We start from the raw sequence: 15,544 nt of genomic DNA, 5'->3' as shown, positions 1-15,544 counted from the left end.
TCCTCATTGTTTGTGGTTTGCTTTGAGCGTTTCCTGGGAGATCAGTTTTAGAATCCGATGCACTACTGCAGCCTTACTCTATCCCTTGGACTCTCACATTGGCGATGAAACAAGAAATTGCGTCGGGATTTAATACAAATGGCACAATGCAGACTTGAGTACAAGAAGAGAGAATCTTCTCATTGTTTGAGGTTTGCTTTGAACGTTCCTGGGAGATCAGTATTACATTCCGTTGCACTACTGCAGCTTTAATCTATCCCTTGGACCTCCATATTGACGATGAGACACAGACATTGCGTCGGGATTTAATACAAAAGGCAGAATGCCGACATAAGTACAAGAAGAGTAAATCTTCTCATTGTTTGTGGTTTGCTTTGCGCGTTTCCTGGGAGATCAGTATTAGATTCCGATGCACTACTGCAGCTTTACTCTATCCCTTGGACCTTCACATTAAGGATGAAACACAGAAATTGCGTCGAAATTTAATGCAAATGGCACAAAACCGACTTAAGTAGAACAAGAGTAAATCTTCTCTTTGTTTGTGATTTGCTTTGAGCGTTTCCTTTGAGATCAGTATTTGATTCCGATGCACTTCTGCAGCATTACTCTGTCTCTAGGACCTTCACTGTGACGATGAAACACAGAAATTGCGTCGGGATTTAATACAATAGGCACAATGCCGACTTAAGTACAAGAAGAGTAAATCATCTCTTTGTTTGTGGTTTGCTTTGAGCGTTTCCTGGGAGATCAGTATTAGATTCCGATGCACTACTGCAGTTTTACTCTATCCCTTTATCCTCACATTGACGATCAAGCACAGAAATTGTGTCGGTATTGAATACAAAGGCACATTGCCGTCTTAAGCACAAGAAGAGCAAATCTTCTCGATGTTTGTGAATTGCTTTGAGCGCATCATGGGAGATCAGTACTCGATTCGGATGCACTGCTGCAGCTTTAATCCATCCCTTGGACCTACACATTGACGAAGAAACTCAGAAATGGCGTCGGGATTTCATACGAAAGGCACAATGCCGACTTAAGTACAAGAAGAGTAAATCTTCTCATTGTTAGTGGTTTGCTTTGAGCGTTTCCTGGGAGACCAGTATTAGATTCCGATGCACTACATCAGCTCCACTCTACCCCTTGGACCTTGACATTGACGATGAAACACAGAAATTGAGTCGGCATTTAATACAAAAGGACAATGCTGTCTTAAGTACAAGAAGAGTAAATCTTCTCTTTGTTTGTGGTTTGCTTTGAGTGTTTCCTGGGAGATCAGTATTAGATTCCGATGCACACTGCAGCTTTACTCTATCCCTTGGACCTTCACATTAACGAAGAAACGCAGAAATAGTCTCGGGATTCAGTACAAAAGGCACAATGCCGACCTAAGTATAAGAAGAGTAAACCATCTCATTGCTTGAGGTTTGCTTTGAGCGTTTCCTGAGAGATGAGTATTATATTCCGATGCACTACTGCAGCTGTACTCTAACCCTTGGACTTTCACATTGATGATGAAACTCAGAAATTGCCTCGGGATGTAATACAAAAGGCACATTGCCGACTTTAGTACAAGAAGAGTAAATCTTCTCATTGTTTGTGGTTTGCTTTGAGCGTTTCCTGGGAGATCAGTATTTGATTCCGATGCACTTCTGCAGCTTCACTCTATCCCTTGGACATTCACAGTGACGATGAAACACAGTAATTCCGTCGGGATTAAATACAATTGGCACAATGCCGACTTAAGTACAAGAAGAGTAGATTTTTTCATTGTTTGTGTTTTGCTTTGAGCGTTACCTGGGATATCAGTGTTAGATTTTGATGCACTACTGCGGATTTACTCTATCCCTTGGACCTTCACATTGTCGATGAAACACAGACATTGCGTCAGGATTTAATACAAAAGTCACAATGCCGACTTAAGTACAAGAAGAGTAAATCATCTCTTTGTTTGTGGTTTGCTTTGAGCGTTTCCTGGGAGATCAGTATTAGATTACGATGCACTACTGCAGCCTTACTCTAACCCTCGGACCTTCACATTGTCGATGAAGTACAGAAATTGCGTCGGGTTTTAATACAAAAGTCACATTATAAACTTGAGTACAAGGAGAGAAAATCTTATCAATGTTTGTGGTTTGCTTTGAGTGTGTCCTGGGATATCAGTATTACATTCCGATGCACTACTGCTGCTTTACTCTATCCGTCGGACCTTCACATTCACGATGGAACACAGAAATTGCGTCGGTATTTTATACAAAAGGCACTATGCCGACATAAGTACAAGAAGAGTAAATCTTCTCATTGTTTGTGGTTTGCTTTGAGCGTTTCCTGGGAGATCAGTATTTGATTCCGATGCACTTCTGCAGCTTCACTCTATCCCTTGGACATTCACAGTGACGATGAAACACAGTAATTCCGTCGGGATTTCATACAATTGGCACAATGCCGACTTAAGTACAAGAAGAGTAGATTTTTTCATTGTTTGTGTTTTGCTTTGAGCGTTACCTGGGATATCAGTGTTAGATTTTGATGCACTACTGCGGATTTACTCTATCCCTTGGACCTTCACATTGTCGATGAAACACAGACATTGCGTCAGGATTTAATACAAAAGTCACAATGCTGACTTAAGTACAAGAAGAGTAAATCATCTCTTTGTTTGTGGTTTGCTTTGAGCGTTTCCTGGGAGATCAGTATTAGATTCCGATGCACTACTGCAGCCTTACTCTATCCCTTGGACCTCCACATTGACGATGAAGCACAGAAATAGCGTCGGGATTTTACACAAAAGTTACAATGCCGACTTAAGTTCATGAAGGTTAAATCTTCTCATTGTTTGTGGTTTGCTTTCAGCGTTTCCTGGGAGATCAGTACTATTTCGGATCACTACTGCCATTTTAATCTATTCCCTGGTCCTTCTCACGATGACACAGAAATTGCGTCGGGATTTAAAACAAAAATCGCAATGCCGACTTAAGTACAAGAAGAGTGTATCTTCTCATTGTTTGTGGTTTGCTTTGAGCGTTTCCTGGGAGATCAGTGTTAGATTCCGATGCACTACTGCAGCTTTACTCTATCCCTCGGACTTTCACATTGTCGATGAAAAACGGAAATTGCGTCGGGATTTAATACAAATGGCACAATGCCGACTTAAGTACAAGAAGAATAAATCTCCTCATTGTTTGTGGTTTGCTTTGAGCGTTTCCTGGGAGATCAGTATTAGAATCCGATGCACTACTGCAGCCTTACTCTATCCCTTGGACTCTCACATTGGCGATGAAACAAGAAATTGCGTCGGGATTTAATACAAATGGTACAATGCAGACTTGAGTACAAGAAGAGAGAATCTTCTCATTGTTTGAGGTTTGCTTTGAACGTTCCTGGGAGATCAGTATTACATTCCGTTGCACTACTGCAGCTTTAATCTATCCCTTGGACCTCCATATTGACGATGAGACACAGACATTGCGTCGGGATTTAATACAAAAGGCAGAATGCCGACATAAGTACAAGAAGAGTAAATCTTCTCATTGTTTGTGGTTTGCTTTGAGCGTTTCCTGGGAGATCAGTATTAGATTCCGATGCACTACTGCAGCTTTACTCTATCCCTTGGACCTTCACATTAAGGATGAAACACAGAAATTGCGTCGAAATTTAATGCAAATGGCACAAAGCCGACATAAGTAGAAGAAGAGTAAATCTTCTCTTTGTTTGTGATTTGCTTTGAGCGTTTCCTTTGAGATCAGTATTTGATTCCGATGCACTTCTGCAGCATTACTCTGTCTCTAGGACCTTCACTGTGACGATGAAACACAGAAATTGCGACGGGATTTAATACAACAGGCACAATGCCGACTTAAGTACAAGAAGAGTAAATTTTTTCATTGTTTGTGGTTTGCTTTGAGCGTTACCTGGGATATATGTGTTAAAATTTCATGCACTACTGCAGCTTTACTCTATCCCTTGGACCTTCACATGGTCGATGAAACGCATACATTGCGTCGGGATTTAATAGAAAAGTCACAATGCCGACGTCAGCACAAGAAGAGTAAATCATCTCATTGTTTGTGGTTTGCTTTAAGCGTTGCCTGGGAGATCAGTATTAGATTCCGATGCTCTCCTGCAGCTTTACTCTATCCCTTTATCCTCACATTGACGATCAAACACAGAAATTGTGTCGGTATTGAATACAAAGTCACATTGCCGTCTTAAACACAAGAAGAGCAAATCTTCTCGATGTTTGTGAATTGCTTTGAGCGCATCATGGGAGATCAGTACTCGATTCGGATGCACTGCTGCTGCTTTAATCTATCCCTTGGACCTACACATTGACGAAGAAACTCAGAAATGGCGTCGGGATTTCATACGAAAGGCACAATGCCGACTTAAGTACAAGAAGAGTAAATCTTCTCATTGTTAGTGGTTTGCTTTGAGCGTTTCCTGGGAGACCAGTATTAGATTCCGATGCACTACATCAGCTCCACTCTACCCCTTGGACCTTGACATTGACGATGAAACACAGAAATTGAGTCGGCATTTAATACAAAAGGACAATGCTGTCTTAAGTACAAGAAGAGTAAATCTTCTCTTTGTTTGTGGTTTGCTTTGAGTGTTTCCTGGGAGATCAGTATTAGATTCCGATGCACACTGCAGCTTTACTCTATCCCTTGGACCTTCACATTAACGAAGAAACGCAGAAATAGTCTCGGGATTCAATACAAAAGGCACAATGCCGACCTAAGTACAAGAAGAGTAAACCTTCTCATTGCTTGAGGTTTGCTTTGAGCGTTTCCTGAGAGATGAGTATTCTATTCCGATGCACTACTGCAGCTTTACTCTAACCCTTGGACTTTCACATTGATGATGAAACTCAGAAATTGCCTCGGGATGTAATACAAAAGGCACATTGCCGACTTTAGTACAAGAAGAGTAAATCTTCTCATTGTTTGTGGTTTGCTTTGAGCCTTTCCTGGGAGATCAGTATTTGATTCCGATGCACTTCTGCAGCTTCACTCTATTCCTTGGACATTCACAGTGACGATGAAACACAGTAATTCCGTCGGGATTTAATACAATTGGCACAATGCCGACTTAAGTACAAGAAGAGTAGATTTTTTCATTGTTTGTGTTTTGCTTTGAGCGTTACCTGGAATATCAGTGTTAGATTTTGATGCACTACTGCGGATTTACTCTATCCCTTGGACCTTCACATTGTCGATGAAACACAGACATTGCGTCAGGATTTAATACAAAAGTCACAATGCCGACTTAAGTACAAGAAGAGTAAATCATCTCTTTGTTTGTGGTTTGCTTTGAGCGTTTCCTGGGAGATCAGTATTAGATTCCGATGCACTACTGCAGCCTTACTCTATCCCTCGGACCTTCACGTTGTCGATGAAGTACAGAAATTGCGTCGGGTTTTAATACAAAAGTCACATTATCAACTTGAGTACAAGGAGAGAAAATCTTATCAATGTTTGTGGTTTGCTTTGAGTGTGTCCTGGGATATCAGTATTACATTCCGATGCACTACTGCTGCTTTACTCTATCCGTCGGACCTTCACATTCACGATGGAACACAGAAATTGCGTCGGTATTTTATACAAAAGGCACTATGCCGACATAAGTACAAGAAGAGTAATTCTTCTCAGTGTTTGTCGTTTGCTTTGGGCGTTTCCTGGGAGATCTGTATTAGATTCCGGTGCACTACTGCAGCCTTAATCTATCCCTTGGACCTTCACATTGACGATGAAACACGCATATTGCATCGGGATTTAATACAAATGCCACAATGCTGACTTATTTACAAGCAGATGAAATCTTCTCATTGTTTGTGGTTTGCTTTGAGCGTTTCCTGGGAGATCTGTATTAGTTTCCGATGCACTACTGCAGTTTTACTGCATGCCATGTAAATTCACATTGAAGATGAAACACAAAAATTGCGTCAAGATTTAATACAAAAGGCACAATGCCGACTTCAGTACAAGAAGAGTAAATCTTCTCATTGTATGTGGTTTGCTTTGAGCGTGTCATGGGATATCAGTATTAGATTCCGATGCACTACTGCTGCTTTACTCTATCCCTTCGACCTTCACATTGACGATGAAACGTAGGAATTGCCTCGGGATTTAATACAAAAGGCTCAATTCCGACTTAAGTACAAGAAGGATAAATCTTCTAATTGTTTGAGGTTTGCTTTGAGCGTTTCCTGGGAGATCAGGTTTATATTCCGATGCACTACTGCAGCTTTACTGTATAACTTGGACCTATACATTGACGATGAAACACAGAAATTGCGTCAGATTTAATACAAAAGGCTAAATGCCGACTTAGGTACAAGAAGAGTAAATCATCTCATTGTCTGTGGTTTGCTTTGAGCGTTTCCTGGCTGATCAGTATTAGATTCCGAAGCACCACTGCAGCATTACTGTATCCCTTGGACCTTCACATTAACGATGAAACACAGATATAGCGTCTGGATTTATTACAAACGTTACAATGCCGACTTAAGTAAAGGAAGAGTAAATCTTCTCATTGTTTGTGGTTTGATTAAGCGTTTCCTTGGAGATCAGCATTAGATTCCGATGCACTACTGAAGCTTTACTCTTTCATTTGGACCCTCACATTGACGATGAAACACGCATATTGCGTCGGGATTTAATACAAATGCCACAATGCTGACTTATTTACAAGCAGATGAAATCTTCTCATTGTTTGTGGTTTACTTTTAGCGTTTCCTGGGAGATCAGTATTTGATTCCGATGCACTTCTGCAGCATTACTCTGTCTCTTGGACCTTCACTGTGACGATGAAACACAGAAATTGCGTCGGGATTTAATACAATAGGCACAATGCCGACTTAAGTACAAGAAGAGTAAATTTTTTCATTGTTTGTGGTTTGCTTTGAGCGTTACCTATGATATATGTGTTAAAATTTCATGCACTACTGCAGCTTTACTCTATCCCTTGGACCTTCACATGGTCGATGAAACGCATACATTGCGTCGAGATTTAATAGAAAAGTCACAATGCCGAGTTCAGTACAAGAAGAGTAAATCATCTCATTGTTTGTAGTTTGCTTTAAGGGGTACCTGGGAGATCAGTATTAGATTCCGATGCACTCCTGCAGTTTTACTCTATCCCTTTACCCTCACATTGACGATCAAACACAGAAATTGTGTCGGTATTGAATACAAAGGCACATTGGCGTCTTAAGCACAAGAAGCTGTACTCTAACCCTTGGACTTTCACATTGATGATGAAACTCAGAAATTGCCTCGGGATGTAATACAAAAGGCACATTGCCGACTTTAGTACAAGAAGAGTAAATCTTCTCATTGTTTGTGGTTTGCTTTGAGCGTTTCCTGGGAGATCAGTATTTGATTCCGATGCACTTCTGCAGCTTCACTCTATCCCTTGGACATTCACAGTGACGATGAAACACAGTAATTCCGTCGGGATTAAATACAATTGGCACAATGCCGACTTAAGTACAAGAAGAGTAGATTTTTTCATTGTTTGTGTTTTGCTTTGAGCGTTACCTGGGATATCAGTGTTAGATTTTGATGCACTACTGCGGATTTACTCTATCCCTTGGACCTTCACATTGTCGATGAAACACAGACATTGCGTCAGGATTTAATACAAAAGTCACAATGCCGACTTAAGTACAAGAAGAGTAAATCATCTCTTTGTTTGTGGTTTGCTTTGAGCGTTTCCTGGGAGATCAGTATTAGATTACGATGCACTACTGCAGCCTTACTCTAACCCTCGGACCTTCACATTGTCGATGAAGTACAGAAATTGCGTCGGGTTTTAATACAAAAGTCACATTATAAACTTGAGTACAAGGAGAGAAAATCTTATCAATGTTTGTGGTTTGCTTTGAGTGTGTCCTGGGATATCAGTATTACATTCCGATGCACTACTGCTGCTTTACTCTATCCGTCGGACCTTCACATTCACGATGGAACACAGAAATTGCGTCGGTATTTTATACAAAAGGCACTATGCCGACATAAGTACAAGAAGAGTAAATCTTCTCATTGTTTGTGGTTTGCTTTGAGCGTTTCCTGGGAGATCAGTATTTGATTCCGATGCACTTCTGCAGCTTCACTCTATCCCTTGGACATTCACAGTGACGATGAAACACAGTAATTCCGTCGGGATTTCATACAATTGGCACAATGCCGACTTAAGTACAAGAAGAGTAGATTTTTTCATTGTTTGTGTTTTGCTTTGAGCGTTACCTGGGATATCAGTGTTAGATTTTGATGCACTACTGCGGATTTACTCTATCCCTTGGACCTTCACATTGTCGATGAAACACAGACATTGCGTCAGGATTTAATACAAAAGTCACAATGCTGACTTAAGTACAAGAAGAGTAAATCATCTCTTTGTTTGTGGTTTGCTTTGAGCGTTTCCTGGGAGATCAGTATTAGATTCCGATGCACTACTGCAGCCTTACTCTATCCCTTGGACCTCCACATTGACGATGAAGCACAGAAATAGCGTCGGGATTTTACACAAAAGTTACAATGCCGACTTAAGTTCATGAAGGTTAAATCTTCTCATTGTTTGTGGTTTGCTTTCAGCGTTTCCTGGGAGATCAGTACTATTTCGGATCACTACTGCCATTTTAATCTATTCCCTGGTCCTTCTCACGATGACACAGAAATTGCGTCGGGATTTAAAACAAAAATCGCAATGCCGACTTAAGTACAAGAAGAGTGTATCTTCTCATTGTTTGTGGTTTGCTTTGAGCGTTTCCTGGGAGATCAGTGTTAGATTCCGATGCACTACTGCAGCTTTACTCTATCCCTCGGACTTTCACATTGTCGATGAAAAACGGAAATTTCGTCGGGATTTAATACAAATGGCACAATGCCGACTTAAGTACAAGAAGAATAAATCTCCTCATTGTTTGTGGTTTGCTTTGAGCGTTTCCTGGGAGATCAGTATTAGAATCCGATGCACTACTGCAGCCTTACTCTATCCCTTGGACTCTCACATTGGCGATGAAACAAGAAGTTCATGAAGGTTAAATCTTCTCATTGTTTGTGGTTTGCTTTCAGCGTTTCCTGGGAGATCAGTACTATTTCGGATCACTACTGCCATTTTAATCTATTCCCTGGTCCTTCTCACGATGACACAGAAATTGCGTCGGGATTTAAAACAAAAATCGCAATGCCGACTTAAGTACAAGAAGAGTGTATCTTCTCATTGTTTGTGGTTTGCTTTGAGCGCTTCCTGGGAGATCAGTACTCGATTCGGATGCACTGCTGCAGCTTTAATCTATCCCTTGGACCTACACATTGACGAAGAAACTCAGAAATGGCGTCGGGATTTCATACAAAAGGCACAATGCAGACATAAGTACAAGAAGAGTAAATCTTCTCATTGTTAGTGGTTTGCTTTGAGCGTTTCCTGGGAGACCAGTATAAGATTCCGATGCACTACATCAGCTCCACTCTACCCCTTGGACCTTGACATTGACGATGAAACACAGAAATTGAGTCAGGATTTAATACAAAAGGAAAATGCTGTCTTAGGTACAAGAAGAGTAAATCTTCTCTTTGTTTGTAGTTTGCTTTGAGCGTTTCCTGGGAGATCAGTATTAGATTCAGATACACTACTGCAGCTTTAATTAATCCCTTGGACCTCCACATTGGCGATGAAACACAGAAATTTCGTCGGGATTTAATACAAAAGTCACAATGCCGACTTAAGTACAAGAAGAGTAAATAATCTCTTTGTTTGTGGTTTGCTTTGAGCGTATCCTGGGAGATCAGTAATTGATTCCGATGCACTACTGCAGCCCTTACTCAATCCCTTGGACCTTCACATTGACGATGAAGCACAGAAATAGCGTCGGGATTTTATACAAAATTTACAATGCCGACTTAAGTACATGAAGGTTATATCTTCTCATTCTTTGTGGTTTGCTTTCAGCGTTTCCTGGGAGATCAGTATTAGTCTATGATGCACTACTGCAGCTTCACTCTGTCCCTAGGACCTTCACATTGACGATGAAACACAGAAATGCGTCGGGATTTATCACGAAAGGCACAATGCCGACATAAGTAAAATAAAGTTAAATCCTCTCATTTCATGTGGTTTCTTTGAGCGTTTTCTTAAAGATCAGTATTAGTTTCCGATGCTCTACAGCAGCTTTACTCTATTCCTTGGACTCTCACATTGACGATGAAACACAGAAATTGCGTCGCGATTTAATACAAATGGCACAAGGCCGGTTTAAGTAGTAGAAGAGCAAATACTCTCATTGTTTGTGGCTTGCTTTGAGCGTTTCCTTGGAGATCAGTATAAGATTCCGATGCAATACTGCAGCTTTACTCTATCCCTTGGAACTTCACATTGACGGTGAAACACACAAATTGCGTTGGGGTTTAATACAAAAGGTACAATTCCAACTTTATTACAAGAAGAGTAAATATTCTCCATGTTGTGGTTTGCTTTGAGCGTTTCCTGGGAGATTAATGCTAGATTCGGATGCACTACTGCAGCTTTAATCTATTCCTAGGACCTTCTCATTGACGATGATACTCAGAATTTGCGTCGAGATTTAATACAAAAGGCACAATGACGACTTAAGTACAAGAAGAGTAAATCTTCTCAATGTTTGTGGTTTGCGTTGAGCGTTTCCTGGGAGATCAGTAATAGATTCCGATGCACTACTGCAGCTTTACTCTATCCCTTGGACTTTCACATTGTCGATGAGTTACGGACATTGCGTCGGGATTTAATACAATAGGCACAATGCTAACTTGAGCACAAGAAGAGTAAGTCTTATCATTGTTTGTGGTTTGCTTTGAGAGTTTCCTGGAATATCGGTATTACAATCCGTTGGACTACTGCAGCTTTACTCTATCCCTTGGACCTTCATATTGACGATGAAACACAGACGTTGCGTCGTGATTTAATACAAAAGGCACAATGCCGACTTAAGAACAAGAAGAGTAAATCTTCACATTGTTTTTGGTTTGCTTTGAGTGTTTCCTGGGAGATCAGTATTAGATTCGTATGCACTACTGCGGCTTTAATCTCTCCCTTGGACCTTCATATTGACGATGAAAAACAGACATTGCGTCGGGATTTATTACAAAAAGCGCAATGCCGACATAAGTATAAGAAGGTTAAATCTTCTCAATGTTTGTGGTTTCCTTTGAGCGTTTCCTGGGAGATCAGTGTTAGATTCCGATGCACTACGGCGGCTTTACTCTATCCCTTGGACCTCCACATTGACGATCAAACACTGAAATTGCGCCGGTATTTAATACAAATGGCACATTGCCGACTTAAGTACAACAAAAGTAAATCTTCACATTGTTTGTGGTTTGCTTTGAGCGTTTCCTTGAATATCAGTATTACATTCCGTTGCACTACTGCAGCTTTAATCTATCCCTTGGACCTCCATATTGACGATGAGACACAGACATTGCGCCGGGATTTAAGACAAAATGCAGAATGCCGTCTTAAGTACATGAAGACTAAATCTGCTCATTGGTTGTCTTTTGCTTTGAGCGTTTCCTGCGAGATCAGTACTAGATTCTGATGCACTACTGCAGCTTTAATCTATTCCTTGGACCTTCTCATTGACGATTAGACACAGAAATTACGTCAGGATTTAATACAAAAGGCACAATGCTGACTTAAGTACAAGAATGTTAAATATACTCAATGTTTGTTGTTTGCTTTGAGCGTTCCTGGGAGATCAGTGTTAGATTGCGATGCTCTACTGCAGCCTTACTCTGTCCCTTGGACTTTCACATAGTCGATGAAACACAGAAATTGCGTCGGGATTTAATCCGAAAGGCACAATGCCGACTAAGTACATGAAGTCTAAATTTTCTCATTGACTGTGGTTTGCTTTGAGCCTTTCCTGGGAGATCAGTATTAGATATCCATGCATTACTGCAGATTTACTCTTTCCCTTGGACCTGCACATTGACGATGAAACAGAGAAATTGCGTCGGGATTTAATACAAAAGGCACAATGGCGATTTAATTACAAAAAGAGTTATTCTTTTCATTCTTCGTGGTTAATTTGAGCGTTTCGGGGAGATCAGTAATAGACTCCGATGCACAACTGCAGCTTTACTAAATCCCTTGGACCTTCATATTGACGATCAAACACAGAAATTGCGTTGGGATTTAACACAAACGGCACATAGCCGAATTAAGTAGAAGAAGAGTAAATCTGCTCATTATTTGTAAATTGCTTTAAACGTTCCCTGGGAGATCAGTACTACATACGGGTGCACTACCGCAGCTTTAATCTATGCCTTGGACCTTCTCATTGACGATGAAAGACAGATATTGCGTCGGGATTTAAAATAAAAGGCACAATGCTGACTTCAGTAGAAGAGGCTTAAATCTTGTCAATGTTTGTGATTTGCTTTGAGCGTTGCTGGGAGATCAGTGTTTGATTCTGATGCACTACGACAGCCTTACTATATCCCTTGGACTTTTACATTGTCTATGAAACACAGAAATTGCGTCGGGATTTAATACTAAAGGCACAATGCCAACTTGAGTACAAGAAGAGATAATCTTCTCATTGTTTGTGGTTTGCTTGAGCGTTTCCTGGGAGGTCAGTATTACATTTCGATGCACTACTGCAGCTTTACTCTATCCCTAGGCCCTTCACATCCACGATGGAACACAGATATTGCGTCGGGATTTAATACAATAGGAACAATGCCGACTTAAGTACAAGAAGAGTAACTCTGCTCATTGTTTGTGGTTTGGTTTGAGCGTTTCCTGGGAGTTCACTATTAGGTTCCGATGCACTACTGCAGCTTTACTCTATCACTTGGACCCGCACTTTGACGATGAAAAACAGAAATTGCGTCGGGATTTAATACGATAGGCACATTGCCGACTAAGAACAAGAAGGCTAAATTTTCTCATTGATTGTGGTTTGCTTTGAGCGTTTCCTAGGAGATCAGTACTAGATTCGGATGCACTACTTCAGCTTTAATCTATCACTTGGACCGTCTTAATTGACGATGAAACACAGAAATTGCGTCGGGATTTAATACAAAATTCACAATGCCGACTTAAGTACAAGAAGAGTAAATATTCTCATTGTTTGTGGTTTGCTTTTAAAGCTTCCTGAGAGATCAGTGACAGATTCCGATGCACTACTGCAGCTTTACTCTATCCCTTGGACTTTCACATTGTCGATGAAACACGGAAATTGCGTCGGGATTTAATTCAACCGGCACAATGCTAACTTGAGTACAAGAAGAGTAAATTTACTCATTGTTCGTGGTTTGCTTTGAGCATTTTCCTGGAATATCAGTATTACATTCCGTTGCACTACTACAGCTTTACTCCATCCCTTGGGCCTTCATATTGACGACGAAACACAGACATTGCGTCGGGATTTAATACAAAAGGCACAATGACGATTTAAATACAAGAAGAGTAAATCTTCTCATTGTTTGTGGTTTGCTTTGAGCGTTTCCTAGGAGATCAGTAATAGATTCCGATGCACTACTGCAGCTTTACTCTATCCCTTGGACCTTCACATTGACGATCAGACACAGAAATTCCGTCGGGATTTAACACAAACGGCACATAGCCGACTTAAGTACAAGAAGAGTAAATCGTCTCATTGTTTGTATTTTGCTGTAAGCGTTTCCTGGCAGATCAGTACTAGATACGGGAACACAAACGGCACATAGCCGACTTAAGTGCAAGAAGAGTAAATCGTCTCATTGTTTGTATTTTGCTGTAAGCGTTTCCTGGCAGATCAGTACTAGATACGGATGCACTACTGCAGCTTTAATCTATGCCTTGGACCTTCTCATTGACGATGAAAGACAGATATTGCGTCGGGATTTAGTACAAAAGGCACAATGCGGACTTAAGTACAGGAAGATTAAATCTTCTCATTGTTTGTGGTTTGCTTTGAGGGTTTCCTGGAGGATCAGTGTTAGATTCCGATGCACTACGGCAGCTTTACTCTATCCCTTTGACTTTCACATTGTCGATGAAACACCGAAATTGCGTCGGGATTTAATACAAAAGGCACAATGCCAACTTGAGTACGAGAAGAGTAAATCTTCTCATTGTTTGTGGTTTGCTTTGAGCGTTTCCTGGGATAACAGTATTACATTCCGATGCACTACTTCAGCTTTACTCTATCACTTGGACCTTCACATTTACGATGAAACACAGATATGGCGTCGGGAATAAATACAAAAGGCACAATGCCGACTTAAGTAGAAGAGGAGTAAATCTTCTCATTGTTTGTATTTTGCTCTGAGCGTTTCCTTGGAGCTCTGTATTAGATTCCGATGAACTACTGCAGCTCTACTCTATCCCTTGTAACTCCACATTGACGATGAAACACAGAAATTGCGTCGGGATTTACTCCATAAGCACAGTGTCGACTTAAGTACAAGAAGAGTAAATCTTCTCGTTGTTTGTGGTTTGCTTTGAGCGTTACTCTATCCCCTGGACTTTCACATTGTCGATGACACACCGAAATTGGGTCGGGACTAAATACAAAAGGCACAAAGCCTACTTGAGTACAAGAAGAGTAAATCAGGTCATTGTTTGTATTTTGCTTTGAGCGTTTCCTGGGAGCTCTGTATTAGATTCCGATGAACTACTGCAGCTTTACTCTATCCCTTGGACCTTCACATTGACGATGAAACACAGAAATGGCGGCGGGAATTAATACAAAAGCCATAATGCGGACTTAGGTGCAAGAAGAATAAATCTTCTCATTGTTTGTGGTTTGCTATGGGCGTCTAATGGGAGATCACTGTTAGATTCCGATGCACTACTCCACCTTTACTCTATCTATTGGACCTTCACATTGACGATGAGACACAAAAATTGCTCCAGGATATAATACAAAAGGCACAATGCAGACTTAAGTACAAGAGGAGTAAATCTTCTCATTGTTTGTGGTTTGCTTTGAGCGTTTCCTGGGAGAACAGTATTAGATTCCGACGCACTAATGCCGCTTTACTATATCGCTTGGACCTTCGCATTTACGATGAAACACAGAAATGTTGTTCGGATTTAATACAAAAGCACAATGCCGACTTATGTACAAGAAGAGTAAATCTGCTCAATGTTTGTGGTTTGCTTTAAGCGTTTCCTGGTAGGTCAGTATTAGATTCCGATGTACTACTCCACCTTTACTCTATCTATTGGACCTTCACATTGACGATGAGACACAAGAATTGCGTCGGGATTTAATACAAAAGGCACAATGCCAACTTGAGTACGAGAAGAGTAAATCTTCTCATTATTTGTGGTTTGCTTTGAGCGTTTCCTGGGAGATCAGTATTAGATACCGACGCCCTACTGCAGCTTTCCTCTATCCCTTGGACCTACACATTGACGATGAAACACAGACATAGCGTCGGGATTTAAGACAAATGGCACAATGCCGACTTAAGTACAAGAAGAGGAATTTTCTCATTGTTTGTGGTTTGCTTCGAGCGTTTCCTGGCAGATCAGTGTTAGATTACGATGTACTACTGCAGCTTTACTCTAT

Source organism: Schistocerca piceifrons, chromosome X (genome assembly GCF_021461385.2).
Source record: "Schistocerca piceifrons isolate TAMUIC-IGC-003096 chromosome X, iqSchPice1.1, whole genome shotgun sequence".
Classification (NCBI taxonomy): Eukaryota; Metazoa; Arthropoda; class Insecta; order Orthoptera; family Acrididae; genus Schistocerca; species Schistocerca piceifrons.
Note: the sequence above shows the minus strand (reverse complement) of the source record.